Here is a 12,069-nt window from a genome sequence, read left to right as displayed (position 1 = left end):
GCTACCTTGACATTAATCATTCTTGCAGAATGTCTGTTATTTCCTTTAGTTCGTGCTACAGATTTTAATCGACAAATAAATGTATCCGTGTTAAGACTTTAGAAAGATAAACACGCTCATAAAAGACCTAACTGACCAGCTGGTGGAGAAAAGAAATAAAATTGCCACCTTAAAAGGATTTGTTTCCATTCATTTGATTGTGTTCCTGTATGCTGTCACAATTTCTAAGTGGATAATGGAATAAAAGAAAATAAATATCCTCCATTTGCAGGAAGCAGTATATTGTAGTGGTAATAGCAAGATTATTACCAGACCAATCACTACCTACTAACTTAGCCGTAAAATTTTCCTTCTCTGTAAAATAACAGTACCTGTCCTACACGGCTCTTGTGGTGTTGGTATCACATAACTGTAGGTAATTCAACTAGTATGATGTCAGAAAAATCATGGCTACTCAAATAATGATATTCACCATAGTTCTGGATATTTTTTCAGTTAAAGAAAAACATCTTCTTGCTGAAAGATTTATCATGTCAGACTGAGGGAACAAAGACGAAACTTGTTACTATTTTCTCATAAGACAAAAAGTGAGGATGAGAAATCTCACCAAAAAAGATGTCTTCAAGTCTTTGGCTGTTGCCTGGAGATATGTGTAAACCCTTTTAGGATACCACACTGTTCAGAACAACACTGGTTTGAGTCAATTCCTAGGAAGTAAGTAATGGCATCCTCTGAGCTTACAGTTCCATCCTGAATTGTGTTCAACAGTCAAAATGCAGACTTCAGTAGGAACATAAAGCCAACTTGCTTGGACAAAACTCTGAGCTTCTCCTTGTGCGAAGGCCACAAACAAAAGGGCTTTGGAGCTGTTTAAAACGATGGTGAAGCCCTCTTGTAACCAGTCTTTTTATCACCTCTTAGTCAGTTGAAATTCTGTCTCCCCCAATACACATTCATGAGACTTTTGGGTGATCTGAATATTTAAAGAAAAAAAGGTCATTTATGTTTTCTCAACAGTGCAAAACTGTCCTGATGATATTTATTTTAAACATCACATATTTTTCCCTTAGAGGAAAAGCCCGTTATTATTACAGCTGAAAGCAATAACTCTCAAACTGGGAAACATTTCCAAATCAAAAACTTGTGATTATCACAATGCCTGGATGCTTGGCTGTTATTTTATTTGTTTGTTTATTTAAAGTCATCCCGTAAAGGGTCAAATATATAAAGATATTTATTTAGCTAGTCTTCAACTGGCCTTGTCTATAAGTACTAAAATATCCAAATATTGTAAAAGATAAGAACAGATTATTTATTTGGGTAGCTTGAGGATTTTCCACTTTCGTTTATCTGAAGCTTAACTAACGTCCAAACAAAAGCCTGGGGAAAAGACCCTTTGGGATTTGTTGTCTACTTATCCCCAAATTTTTATTTTGAAAAATGTCAAACTTATGGAAAAACTTGGAAGAATACTACAACAAACACCTATATGCCAAGATTTATCAATTGTTAATATTTACACATTCTCTCTCTCTCTTTTACATTTACATATATGAATAATACACAAGTATATGTGTACATATGTGTGTATGTATGTATAGGTGTACACACATATAAACACTCTCTTTTTCAGAATTACTTGAGAGTTAGTTGCAAATCTTGTGACTCTAAATCTCAAAAATACTTCAGCATATACCCTATTATGAAATATCCCACATCACATCAATACAATCATCATACACAGAAAATTTAACAATGATTCAAATACCTTTATCAATAGAAACTCTATATTTAAATTTTCTCCATTGGCTCAATAATGTCCTGTAACGCTGGGAAAGTTTATTTTATTTTATTTTATATTTGAATCTAGGATCTGATCAAGGATCCTTTAATCTAGAACATTCCCCCAGACTCTTTTTTTTTTTCACCATCTTTATTGGAGTATAATTGCTTTACAATGGTGTGTTAGTTTCTGCTGTATAACAAATTAAATCAGCTATACATATACATATATCCCCATATCTCCTCCCTGTTGCGTCTCCCTCCCACCCTCCCTATCCCACCCCTCTAGGTGGTCACAAAGCACCGAGCTGATCTCCCTGTGCTATGCAGCTGCCTCCCACTAGACATCTGTTTTACATTTGGTAGTGTATATATGTCCATGCCACTCTCTCACTTTGTCGTAGCTTATCCTTCCTCCTCCCCGTGTCCTCAAGTCCATTCTCTACGTCTGTGCCTTTATTCCTGTCCTGCCCCTACATTCTTCAGAACTTTTTTTTGTTAAGATTGCATATATACGTGTTAGCATATGGTATTTGTTTTTCTCTTTGTGACTTACTTCACTCTGTATGACAGACTCTAGGTCCATCTACCTCACTACAAACAACTCAATTTCATTTCTTTTTATGGCTGAGTAATATTCCATTGTATATATGTACCACATCTTCTTTATCCATTCATCTGTTGATGGACACTTAGGTTGCTTCCATGTCCTGGCTATTGTACATAGAGTTGCAATGAACATTGTGGTACATGACTCTTTTTGAATTATGGTTTTCTTAGGGTATATGCCCAGTAGTGGGATTGCTGGATCGTACGGTAGTTCTATTTTTAGTTTTTAAGGAACCTCCATACTGTTCTCCATAGTGGCTGTATCAATTTACATTCCCACCAACAGTGCATGAGGGTTCCCTCTTCTCCACACCCTCTCCAGCATTTACTGTTTGTAGATTTTTTGATGATGGCCATTCTGACTGGTGTGAGGTAATACCTCATTGTAGGTTCTTTGTTTTTTTAATTTAATTTAATTTATTTTTGGCTGCATTTGGTCTTTGCTGCTGCACACAGGCCCTCTCCAGTTGCAGCGAGCGGGGGCCACTTTTTGCTGTGGCACACAGGCTTCTCATTGCATGGCCTCCCCCACTGCGGAGCACAGGCTCTACGTGCGCGGGCTGCAGCAGTTGTGGCTCACGGGCTCCAGAGCGCAGGCTCAGTAGCTGTGGTGCACGGGCTCAGTTGCTCCATGGCATGTGGGATCCTTCCGGACCAGGGCTCGAACCTGTATCCCCTGCATCAGCAGGCGGACTCTTAACCACTGCGCCACCAGGGAAGCCCCGTTGTAGTTTTGATTTGCCTTTCTCTAATGATTAGTGATGTTGAGCATCCTTTCATGTGTTTGTTGGCACTCTGTATATCTTCTTTGGAGAAATGTCTATTTAGGTCTTCTGCCCATTTTTGCATTGGGTTGTTTGTTTTTTTGATATTGAGCTGCATGAGCTGCTTGTAAATTTTGGAGATGAATCCTTTGTCAGTTGCTTCGTTTGCAAATAATTTCTCCCATTCTGAGGGTTGTCTTTCCCTCTTGTTTATGGTCTCCTTTGCTGTGCAAAAGCTTTTAAGTTTCCTTAGGTCCCATTCATTTATTTTTGTTTTTATTTCCGTTTCTCTAGGAGGTGGGTCAAAAAGCATCTTGCTGTGATTTATGTCATAGAGTGTTCTGCCTATGTTTTCCTCTAAGAGTTTTATAGTGTCTGGCCTTACATTTAGGTCTTTAACCCATTTTGAGTTTATTTTTATGTATGGTACTAGGGAGTGTTCTAACTTCATTCTTTTACATGTAGCTGTCCAGTTTTCCCAGCACCACTTATTGAAGAGGCTGTCTTTTCCCCATTGTATACTCTTGCCTCCTTTATCAAGGATAAGGTGACCATATGTGCGTGGGTTTATCTCTGAGCTTTCTATCCTGTTCCATTGATCTATATTTCTGTTTTTGTGCCAGTATCATACTGTCTTGATTATTGCAGCTTTGTAGTATAGCCCCCAGACTCTTTTGACTTACATGACATTTGCATTTTTTAGAGCCCAGATCAATTATTTTGTATAACATTCCTCCATTTGGAAATGTCTGTTTTCTCACACTTAGATTAAGGTTATATATCCTGGACAGGTGTATATCAGAAGTGATATTGTGCAGCAATGCCTGGTATCTATTTTTATGCAATTATTTGCAGTCAACTTTTCACTCATCTTTTCTCACTCATTCAAATAGTACAATATGGAAGATGGCAAGCAAGCACTTTTAGTGTAGTTTCTTATTATGTCCTGACCACTGGTCTGCAATACCTCTGGGCATCAGAATGTCTACTTCACTAACAAATCATGATATCTTTTTTCAGTGGAGTAGGTAATGAGAGAACTTTTAAAAAAAAAGGATGGTTTCGGTGCTCAGCACTTACGCATTTTAAATGAACATCCTTAGAACAGTTTGTAATGGAATCTCAGTAGAATTCTACTTTTTATATCTGCTGGGTGGCTTAAAGTATACACTAGGGAACTAGACCAACAACATGGTCATCATCCCTATGAGACAGCAGAATAGAAAGACCAGGTGTTGCTGGGAACTGGAAAGAAAATAGAAATGCACTGCCAAACACAGCTCTCCATACCAAGTGGCATATTCACTGAGGCCTGGCCAATGTATAGGGCCTTACATGGCAGATTATTTAAACTAAAATCAGTCCATGTCAGGAGACTCTGGACTTTTTTCTCTGTAAGTTTTTGAAGATAATAAAAATTCTTTATTTTCTGGAATAGTTTAGGTAAAGTCATGCGCAAATCAAAAATGTTCAAGACTATATCCTCATTATTCTTTGCTTCCAAGATATTAATTAAATGTTATCATCCAATATGATTTTTAACGTAAATGACAGCCACTAAGCAAATCTGGAAATCAGAGTAGACTGCTTTCTCCAAAATATTAAGCGAACACTAGCTGTAACTGAAAAGGTAAAATAAAAATAAAAATTCTGTTGTAAATCAGTAGCATATTTCTCAATATAATCCAAAGAAAACCCCTTTCTCAGAAATGAGCAAATATAGCAGGCAGAAAATCAGTAAAGACATAGCTGAACTCGATAACACCATCATTCAACTAGATATAATTAACATCTACAGGCTACTTCATTCAACAATAGCAGAATACACATTTTTCTCAAGCTCACATGGAACATTCACCATGGTAGACCACATTCTGGGCCATAAAACACACCCTAACAAATGTAAAAGAATAGAAATTATACAATGCCTGCTCTCAGACCACATGGGATTAAACTAGGATTCAAAAACAGAAAGTTAACTGGAAAACCACAAAATACATGGAGATTAAACAGCAAACTTCTGAAAAATACATGGGTCAAGGAAGAAATCTCAAGGTGAGTTTAAAAATATTTTGAACTACCTGAAAATGAAAACACAACTTATCAAATCTGTGGAATGCAGCAAAAACAGTGTTTAGAGGGAAACTTATGGTACTGAATGCATAGATTAGAAAAGAATAAAGATCTAAAATCAACAATTTAAGTTTCCACCTTAGGAAACTAGAAAAAGAAAAGCAAAGTAAATCCAAAGTAAGCAGAAGAAATATTAAGAATTAGGGTAGAAATCAATGAATGAAAAAGAGGAAATCAATAGAGAAAATCAATGAAGCTGAAAACTGGTTCTTCAAAAAGATCAATAAAATCAATAAGCCTTGGGACTTCCCTGGTGGCTCAGTGGTTAAGAATCCCCCTGCCAATGCAGGGGACACGGGTTTGAGCCCTGGTCTGGGAAGATCCCACGTGCCGTGCAACAACTAAGCCTGTGCACCACAACTACTGAGCCTGTGCTCTAGAGCTCATGAGCCGCAACTACTGAGCCTGTGTGCCACAACTACTGAAGCCCACATGCCTAGAGCCCATGCTCCACAACAAGAGAAGCCACCACAATGAAAAGCTGCCCCCGTTTGCCGCAACTAGAGAAAGCCCACACACAGCAACGAAGACCCAACGCAGCCAATAAATAAATAAATAAATAAAATAAAAAAATAAGTCTCTAGCCAAGGTAACAAAAAAAAAAGAGAGAGAGAGGGAGGACATAAATTAGTAACATTGGAAATGAAAGAGGGGACTTCACTACAGATCTTATTGAAAATTAAAAGAATAATAAAAGAATACTATGAACAACTCCATGCCCACAATTTGATAATTTGATAAAGTAGATGAAATGGACCAATTTCTTCAAAGACACAATCTGCCAAAACTCACACAAGAAGAAATAAATAATCTGAATAGGCCTATACCATAAGATGTTAAGGAAAAACTCGAATGAACTTTTAGGCCAACCCAATATGAAAGAAATTGAATCAATAATTAATAACCTTCCAAAGCAGAAAGGATTGGGCCCATATGGGTTCACTGATGAATTCTACCAAATATTTAAAGAAGAAATTACATCAATTCTACAATCTCTATCAAAGGATAGAAACAACGGGAATACTTTCTGTGAAGCCAGTATTATCCCAATACCCAAACTAAACAAAGATATTAGTAGAAAAGGAAACTACAGACCAATATCTCTCATGAACATTGATGCAAAAATCCTCAACAAAATATTAGCAAATCAAATCCAAAAATGTATTAAAAAGAAGTATACACCATGACAAGGTGGGATTTATCCCAGGTATGCAAGGCTGGTTCAGCATTTGAAAATCAATTAATGTAATCTATCACAGACTAAAAAAGAAAAAAAAAATCACAACAATAGATGCAGAAAAAGGATCTGACAAAATCCGACACCCATTCATAATAAAAACTCTCAGTAAATTAAGAATAGAGAGGAGTTTTCTCAACTTGATAAAGACTATCTACAGGAAACCTATAGCTATCATCGTACTTAATGGTGAGAAACTCAAAGCTTTCCCATTAAGACCAAGTACAAAGCAGGGATGTCCTTTCTCACCAGTCCTTTTCAACATCACAGTGGAAGTACTTGCTAATGCAATAATGCAAGAAAAAGAAATAAAAGGTATACAGATTGGGAAGGAAGACTTAAAACTGTCTTTGCAGATGACATGATCCTCTATGTAGAAAATTTGAAAAAATAAGCAAAAAACTCCTGGAATTAATAAGTAATTATAGCAAGGTTGAAGGATACAAGGTATAATATAACAAAGTCAACTGCTTTCTTATACACCAACAATGTTCAAAGGGAATTTAAAATTAATAATGCAGTTATTTACATTAATACCCCCCAAAAATGAAATACTTAAGCCTAAGTCTACAAAATGTACAAGATCCGTGTGAGGAAAACTACAAAACTCTGATCAACAAAATTAAAGGAGAACTAAATAAATGGAAAGATATTCTGTATTCACAGATAGAGAAATACAATATTGCTGAGATGTCAGTTCTTCCCAAATTGATCTGCAGATTCAATGCAATCCCGATAAAAAATCCAACAAGCTATTGTATGATTATCAACAAACTGATTCTAGAGTTTATATGAAAGGCAAAAGATACAGACCAGCCAACACAATATTGAAGAAGAACAAAGTTGGAACAATGATGCTACCTAACTTCAAGACTTAACATAAAGCTACAGTAATCAAGACAGTGTGGTATTGTTGAAAGAACAGACAAATAGATCAATGGAACAGAATAGAGAGCCCAGGAACAGGCCCCCATAAATAGAGTCAACTGATCTTTGACAAAGGAGAAAAGGCACTACAAGGGAGCAAAGATAAGTCTCCTCAACAGAAGGTGCAGGAACAACCGGACATCTACACGCAAAAAAAAGAAATGAATCTAGACACAGACTTTACATGCCTCACAAAAATTAACTCTAAATGGATCACAGACCTAAATGTAAACACAAAACTATAAAACTCCTAGACGGCAACACTGGAGAAAACCTAGATGACCTTGAATATCAGGGGTCCCCAACCCCCTTTTAGGAACTGGCTGCACAGCAGGAGGTGAGCGGCAGGTGAGCGAAGCTTCATCTGCCGCTCCCCATCACTCGCGTTATCGCCTGAACCATCCCCCAACCCCATGTTCGTGGAAAAACTGTCTTCCACGAAACCAGTCCCTGGTGCCAAAAAGGTTGGGGACAGCTGTTATATATGACAGTGACTTTAAGTACAACAGCAAAGACACAGTCCAAGAAAGAAATAATTGATAAGCTGGACGTTGTTAAAATTTTAAACTTCTGCTCTGAAAAAGACATCAAGAAAATGAGAAAACAAGCCACTGACTTAGAGAAAATATTTGCAAAAGGCACATATGACAAAGGGCTGTTATCCAAAATATACAAAGAACTCTTAAAACTCAGTAATAAGAAAATAAACAACCCAATTAAAAATAGACCAAAGACCTTAGCAGACACCTCACCAAAAAGATATACAGATGGTTAAAAAGTTTATGAAAAGATGCTCCCCATTATATGTCATCAGGGAAACGCAAATTAAAACGAGATAGCACTACATGCCAATTAGGATGGCTAAAATCCAGTAAACTGACAACACCAAATGCTGACAAGGATGAGGAGCAACAGGAACTCTCATACACTGCTGGTGGAATGCAAAATGGTACAGCCACTTTGGAAAACAATTTGGCACTTTCCGCAAAAACTAAACCTACTTTTATCATATGATCCAGTAATTGTGCTCCTTGGTTATTTCCCCAAAGGAGCTGAAAACTTATGTCCACACAGATGTTTATAGCAGCTTTATCTATAATTGCCAAAACTTGGAAGCAACCAAGATGTCCTTCAATAGGTGAATGGATAAATAAACTGTGGTATATACCCAGACAATGGAATATTATTGCATGCTAAAAAGAAATGAGCTATCAAGCCATGAAAAGACATGAAGGAATCTTAAATGCATATTACTAAGTGAAAGAAGTCAATCTAACAAGTTACCTGTTATGATTCTAACTATATGACATTCTAGAAAAAGCAAAACTATAGAGACAATAAAAAAAAAAGAAAACAGTGGCTTCCAGGAGTGTATGTGTGTTAGTGCATGGGTGGAGATGAATAGGCAGAGCACAGAGAATTTTTAGGGCAATGAAAATACTCTGTATGATATTATAATGATGGATATATGTCATTATACATTTGTCCACACCCACAGAATGCACATACCCAGAGTGAGCCCTAAAGTGAACTATGGACCTTGGGGGATTATGATGTGTCAATGTAAGTTCATCCTTGGTAAAAAAGGTACCTTTTGGTGAGTGGTGTTGATAATAGAGGAGGCTATGCATGTGTAGGGGTAGGAGGTGTATGGGAATTCTCTGTACTTTCCTTTCAATTTTGTTGTGAACCTAAAAGTATTCTAAAAAATATTTTTTAAAAATCCAAAGAGTCAAATTAAGTAAAATATCTAGCAATCAATAAGCCAGATAATATTTATTTAATATTATACCAAGTATTATGAACTATATATAATTATAAGCTAGTTTCTGAATAGGAGCATCTATAATTTAGTAGGGTGCAAGCAAAAATCATGCAAACAGTAAAGCTTCATGTGACATGAATTAACTAATCCGCATATAGACCAGAAGAATGTTAGGAGAAGTCGCAGAGGAAGTAGTGATGATGCAGGCCTGACCATGGAGGGGGTAGGATTGGGTTTGAGCCGTTAAGGTTGGAGGTCAGCATGATGAACAAGGAAGAAAGGAGAAGGAAGCCAGCAGGCACGGGAGGTGGGCCAATGTCATGTAATCCTGATATAAACATGATGAAAACAGAACTGTATTTGGCAAGCCAGGTATAAGCAAGCTGTTTTAACTTGCCACATTTATACAGATGTTTGGGGTCAGGTTCACAAAGCAAAGAGAAGTACAACACAAGTCTAATAAGAATCCCCACGTGCAGCAATTTTTTTGGCTAAAAATCACACTGTCTGTACAGTACCTCCTCTGCTGAGGGAACATTTGCCTCAAGAGAGATGTCCCAGGGAGAAATTATAAACAAAAGAGCATTAGCAATCCTGAAGTCTGTACACAAAAAACATGGTTTTACAGTTTAGTTTAATCCTCTGTAGACAGTGCTTGATGAAATACATTTTCATGAGATGTGCATATTCTTAGCATTAGAAATTCTGGAGGCTTTGTGAAAATACAGTATGGTCTTCTAACTTGAGCAAATCAAGCCAGAGTCATTTAGCACTGCTATTTACACCTCTAGGATACAATTCTTGCAATATGCAAGTACTGAGGAATTAAAGATGACTGTAGAATGTTAATAATAAGCTTCGTCTTCACTTAAAAATCTTAATGTTTCTGGTTGGAGAACCAATTTCAGACCATTGTTGAATGTTCTGTTCAGTGGGTCATGTGGCATACATAAACAGGAATAAGATTCCAGAAGAGGATGAAGTATAAATTAAAACAATAAACAATGATGAGGCATTGGTTTATACCATGTATCAGCAAGCTACAGCCCATGGGCGAAATCCAGTCTATTGCCTATTTTTGTAAATAAAGTTTTATTGGAACACAGCCACAGCCATTTATTTACATCTTGTCTCTGGCTGCTTTCATGCTACATGGCAGAGCTGAGTAATTGTAACAGAGACCAGATGGCCCACAAAGCCTAAAATATTTACTATCCGGTCCTTTACAGCAAAGACTGCCAAACCCTGGTCTCTGCTTTTAATTGTCAGAGCCTTAAAATATGTGTTAGTTTTCTATTGCCACTGTAATAAATTACTGCAAAACTAAGTCACTCAAAACAATACAAATTTATTATCTTATAATTCTGGAGGTCAGAAGTCCTAAAATCAAGGTGTCAGCAGGTCTGTATTCTGTCTGGAAGTTCTAAGGGAGAATTCAATTCCTAGCGTCTAGAGGCCACCTGCATTCTTTGGCTTACGGCCCCATCCTCCACCTTCAAAGCCAGCATTTCAATATCTCTCTGCTTCTGTTGTCATGAAGCCTTCTTTTCTTCTCTGCTTTTGTCATTACATCTTCTTCTTACAGACTGACTGTCTTGCTTCTGTCTTATAAGGATCCTTGTTATTACACTGGATCCAGCCAGACTAATCCAGAATAATCTCCCCATCTTAAGATCCTGAACTTAATCGTACCCGCAAAGTCCCTTTTGCCACGTAACTTAGCATATCATAGGTTCCAGGAATGATGATGGGGCCATCTTTCAGAGGACATTATTTGGCATACCACAACATGTGAAATAATTTATTTTCCAAAGAGAGTGTAGGTGCTTGAAAAGAGACCCAAAGGTGGTTACATGTAATATAATATAGACTTTTTAAAAAGATTTTTTTGATGTGGACCATTTTTAGTCTTTTATTGAATTTGTTACAATATTACTTCTGTTTTACGTTTTTGGTTGCGAGGCACGTGGGATCCTAGCTCCCCCACCAGGGATCAAACCCGCACCCTCTGCATTGGAAGGCAAAGTCTCAACCAGTGCACCGCCAGGGAAGTTCCTAACACAGCCTTTTTAACATCCACCCAACTTCCTCCACATTTCTTAATTCTTCTTTCTCAAACCCTTCCCTCTGAATCTTGACCTCATTTCATCACTGTGTATTGCTATCTCAGAAAACAACTGAGGAAAGACATGTTCTTACATCTGAAACCTCACATTCTTTGATTCAGAACAACAAAAGCTTTATTAAAATTTAAATGTACCATCTTCTGACAAGTTTTATCAACCAAAAAATCATGCTACTGGTATGTTTATCATCCTAATTTAGAGGAGACAAAACCTTCATTCACATATACCTAAAAGACAGGATAGGAAATAATGAATGCCATCAAAAAGGTAGGGGTAATCTTGCATGCATGCTTTAAAGATGCAGAAGTTGGACTTAGGAAGGAAGATGGCAGGAAAGTCTTTATGTAATGGGTTCACTAGAGAAGGGTTGAAAGAAAAGCATAAGAAGAGACATGTGTGGGGATGCAGAAAGGGTACCTATGGGGAGGAGCAAATCCTACAAGTTAGAGAGGTCACAGGTTATGTGATGGAGGATGGCAAACAGAATGTGGAAAACCTCAAATTCTAGACTGGAGAATTTAGACAACTTACAGATGCTGAAGGTTTCTGGTCTGAGTGGATGCTGGACCAGAGCTGTATTGATGGGATATTAGTCTGGTCAAATTTTAGAGGAAAAAGGGAGGTGAGACGACGTAAAAGGGAATAGCTTTCCTTCCACCCCATCCCAAATAAGGAGAGAATGTCATGTGACAACGGGGGCAGGGATTGAAGTGCTGCAGCTGAAGT

The 12,069-nt window shown here is 37.4% G+C and overlaps 1 protein-coding gene across 3 annotated transcripts in view; it reads right to left on the bottom strand.

The window, feature by feature from the left end:
* FBXL7 (F-box and leucine rich repeat protein 7) overlaps positions 1 to 12,069 on the bottom strand; it is a 436,417-nt gene that overhangs the window by 193,524 nt on the left and 230,824 nt on the right. The gene's annotated exons all lie outside the window — the stretch shown is intronic.

Source organism: Balaenoptera acutorostrata, chromosome 2 (genome assembly GCF_949987535.1).
Source record: "Balaenoptera acutorostrata chromosome 2, mBalAcu1.1, whole genome shotgun sequence".
NCBI lineage: Eukaryota > Metazoa > Chordata > Mammalia > Artiodactyla > Balaenopteridae > Balaenoptera > Balaenoptera acutorostrata.
The sequence above is the reverse complement of the archived record's forward strand: the minus strand, read 5'-3'. Positions and strand labels throughout refer to the sequence as shown.